This window comes from Aethalodelphis obliquidens, unplaced genomic scaffold, assembly GCF_003676395.1.
Source record: "Aethalodelphis obliquidens isolate GAN/ISIS:26980383/991018 unplaced genomic scaffold, ASM367639v1 scaffold8, whole genome shotgun sequence".
Taxonomy (NCBI): Eukaryota; Metazoa; Chordata; class Mammalia; order Artiodactyla; family Delphinidae; genus Aethalodelphis; species Aethalodelphis obliquidens.
This window is the reverse complement of record NW_020837952.1, coordinates 5,237,733-5,241,640: the sequence shown is the minus strand read 5'-3', so window position 1 is coordinate 5,241,640 and position 3,908 is coordinate 5,237,733.

Here is a 3,908-nt window from a genome sequence, read left to right as displayed (position 1 = left end):
GCTGCCCGCTGCCCGCTGCCCGCTGCCGGCTTCCCGCAGCCCAGCCCGCCGCCGCCTCCACTCCGGAACTCGCTTTCCCTCCAGCGTGCAGGCTGCGGCGTCGCCTTACTCCGCCTCTGTCCCTGCCTCCCTCCATCCCTGCCTTTCCCCCACGTCTCAGACCAACAGATATCTAATATACTTGTCTAGGCTGAGCCGGCTCAACGCTGGGGGATCGCAGCCGCGTTACAGGGTCCTAGCGCGGCGCGCTTCGCTCCCCGTCCCTCAGCTGCAGCCCCCTACTTTGCTAGTTGCCGGGTTCAACAGCTTCTCTCTCGCTTTGCCGCTTCTTCCCCCTTTCTTTCCGCCTCTGGATATGAGAAATAAATAAATCCACGGCTCCTGCCTCATCAGCCCTCCCCACTCCTGCTGCCTCACTCCCCCTCCTCCTTACCGAGTGTACCGCCTTGTTTTCGAAGAAAATCTTAATAGTCAGACATCTAAGCTGTAAATGAACATTTTTTTTCTTTGTGACGGCTAATTTTCTCTCCAATTCTTACGTCTTGCTCCGCTTCGCGGTGGAATGGAATGGATTTAGAAGTCTGCGTATGGGAGGGGGGGAGTGGAGAGATGGAGCCCAGAGTTACAGGCGGTGGCGAGAGATACGGAAGACGGAGAGATACGGAGAGAAAAAGAGGCATTGGGGTGGGGAGAGGAGGGAGGGAGAGGGAGGGATGGATGGAGGGAGGGCGGGAGGGAGGGGGCCCCAGCTGGCGGGAGCGGAGCCAGAGAGAGAGAAAAGGAGAGAAAAGTTTCCCGGAGTCTTCATTAGTTGACTTCTCTGTCCACTGCTTCCCCCAGCCGGCCGAGCTCACCCCCAATAAAGGAAGGAGGGGGGGGGTCTTTTTTTTTTTTTTTTAAGGCCCCAAAGAGTCCAGTGTTTACAAGACCAGAAATGCCACGGCCACGTCCTGGCAGAAAGAAAGGCTGAAATGGAGGACTGACGCCTTCCTTATAAGGTACGATGCTAACTTGACCTTCACTTTGTCAGGGCGCCCCCCGCCCACCCAGACCGCTGCAGGCGGCCAGGCAGAGCCCAGGCGACCCTGGCCTCTGCCTCCCTGCTTCTTTTTCTCTGTCAAATCTCTCCTTTCCTTTTTTTTCACTTCATCTTTTTCTCTTTTGTCCTTTTCTTCACTTTTTCCTACCTTTTCTTTCTTATTCCCTTCCTTCTCTTTTTCCCCTGCTTTTCTTCTTCCTGCCCCTTTCCTTTCACTCATTCCTTTTATTCTTGCCCACTGGTTTCATGGTTTCCCTTGATTCTCTCTTGCCCAGCTCTCTATTGCAATCTCTCTCTCTCTCTCTCTCCTGATCTTTTGAATCCCGGAAACAAGAATAAATATTTTGAGTACTCTCCCATCCCCACCCCAGCTGACCTCCACAGCCCTAGCCTGGCCTCTGCCCCCATCCAGGTATCCCTGGGGAAGAGGGTCCAGGAAAGAAGGCCGATTTAGGATTATAGGGGCTTCACTCTGGGCCCAGTGCCCACTTGAGGATGGCAGTGAATTTGGTTTTGGTAAGACTCTGTTTTCCTCTCACTGGCCTCACCCGCCAAGTCTCTGTGACCCTAGTCGTCTTGAATGGAGGACGAAGCCCTTGTTGTGGCAGTATGGGGAGAGCAGAGACCACTGCTCTTGAGACTAAGGGGGAGACTTAAGGACCAAATTGTTGTTTGCCCTTCTCTCAGCTTCCAGCCCCTAAAATCCTAGAGATTTCACTTAAGACCTTTGGGGAGGGAATTTAGAGAATTAGGGATTTCTGGAGATTCCCACACACATGAAAATAGGAAAGAGATAGATTATCCAGGCCTCTCTGCTTTGCCTCTTGTTGCCTCCCATGCTCCAACAAAGCCTCGGACATTAACTCTAATCATATCTTGTGTGGCTATAAAATAAATGATATTATGGACACCCCTATAATTATCTATTATTCACTTACTTGTGATAATTAAAATACTGGATGAGGCAGATCTATGCAGACAATGTAAAGCCAAGCAAATATCCTGGAAAATGAAAGTGAATCTGTGTCCATTCTTGAGTATGTTCCAGAATCTGTAAGCCTGCTAGGACCTCCTGGATTTAAAAGTAGCCATCTTGTAGGGGATAGGGTCATATTGGGAGACGCTACCACTTCCTTTTCCCCCCTACATCCCACTTCTCCTCCTCCTTTGCACAGACACCAGAGAGGATCAGACAATCAAAGGGAAATTCTTTCTCTCTCCCCCTACAATTATCCAGATAATTGCATGAATTCTTCCTTGAACATTGCTGTGTAGTCAGGGTTGAGATTTCAGCAGGAAGTGCAAGGGACAGGATTCCAAATGGGGGAAGCTGAGAGAGAGTCCTGTGTTCTTACATTCCCATACTTTATAGTTCTGTCTAGTGTTACATTGTTTCTTCAGGCAAAGATCTTTGTTCGCTTTCAGTCATATTTCTCCCTTCCCCCTCCCTTTCTCTCTCTCTCCCTCCTCCCTTTTTCCGGTCCCTTTAAAGGAGACCCAGATCATCCTCTGCTCTTAATAGATGACTATAAAAGTAAAATTAATTCCCCCCTGCCTTTTAATATCAATCTCTCTCTGTTAAGTATGCACATTGGTGAGAATAAACAGAATTAAGTGCTGCAACCCAAACCAGCAATTATATCCAAGGGTTTTTTGGGGGGAGTGTTTGGTTGTTATTTGTTTTTTTGTTTTCCATTGGGCTTATCTGGGAGTGTTTACTCTGCCGAGAGATAACCAGGGGGTATTTGTATTATTTTTACAAGCTCATTGGGGCCTGAGCCAGTACCAACCTGGTAGAAAAAGCAACCATGAAGCCAGAGAGAGAGCCAAAGGAGGGAAGAGAGCGCCAGATGGAGATGAAAAGGAACCACGCGGAGAAATGCAGGGAAAGAAGGAGGCGGCAGGTCCCGGAACAAACGTGGCAGAGGGCAAGACAGGCACTCAAGGACAGAGGTTTATGTATTTTTATTAAATTTTTTTAAAATTTGGGGCTCAGTGAAGAGAAGGGACGACTCAGGAAAGGGGAGGGGAGAGGGGATTATTCGAGTTACAGCGTGACCACCCCAGAAGGGGAGAACACTGGATACACCAGATCCTCGGTGATCCCCGGTGCTGGTGCTGGAGCAGGAGCTGCACTGGGCTCGCTCTGGTTCCGATTTGCCGCCGTCCCACAGCCCGTCGGGCTGGGCTATCGAAGCCCCCCCTCGCGGCCACCAGGGCTTCCTCGCTCTCCTTATCATTCCATCTTTATGAAGAGGCTTGTTAACAAGACCAGCGAGCTGGCCACGCACATCTATCTCTGCCGCTCGAGCTCAGCCAAGCAGCGGCCGGCGGGGGCGGGGTGGGGAGGGGACTGGCGAGGCACTAATTAATTGATTTCTTTGGACAGTAAAGTATGGCCGCATCTACATGGAACCTATCGACTCATAAACAATATCTCTGTTGGGTGTGAGTGTATTGTCTCTCAAAGAATTTTTCCATAGGCGTGTGTCATGTAGTCCAGGATTTTTAGCTGCTAAAGAAAGACCCAAGTGGGTTTCATTTTTAGGGGGCCAGATCGGAGTTAGCTCAGCTCCAGAAAATACTTTATGACTGCCTCTGAAAAAGCGTTGGGAATGGGTTTTGTTGAGAAAAACTTGGGTTATTGGATAACCTTTCCCAGTTGCTTGGTTAAGGTTAAGGATGGGAACTGGAGTCGAGGAGTTGGGCAGGCCGGAGTCCTCTTCCCGGTCGTCTGGGACGGAGTGGGGCTGCTCTCAGATTTGAGAGGAGCATAGAAGACAAGGTCCAGCCTTTACTTCATACTTCCCTGGACTTGAGTTTTTAAAGTAAATTTTAAAAAAGTTAAACAAACCTTAGCTTTCAAGAA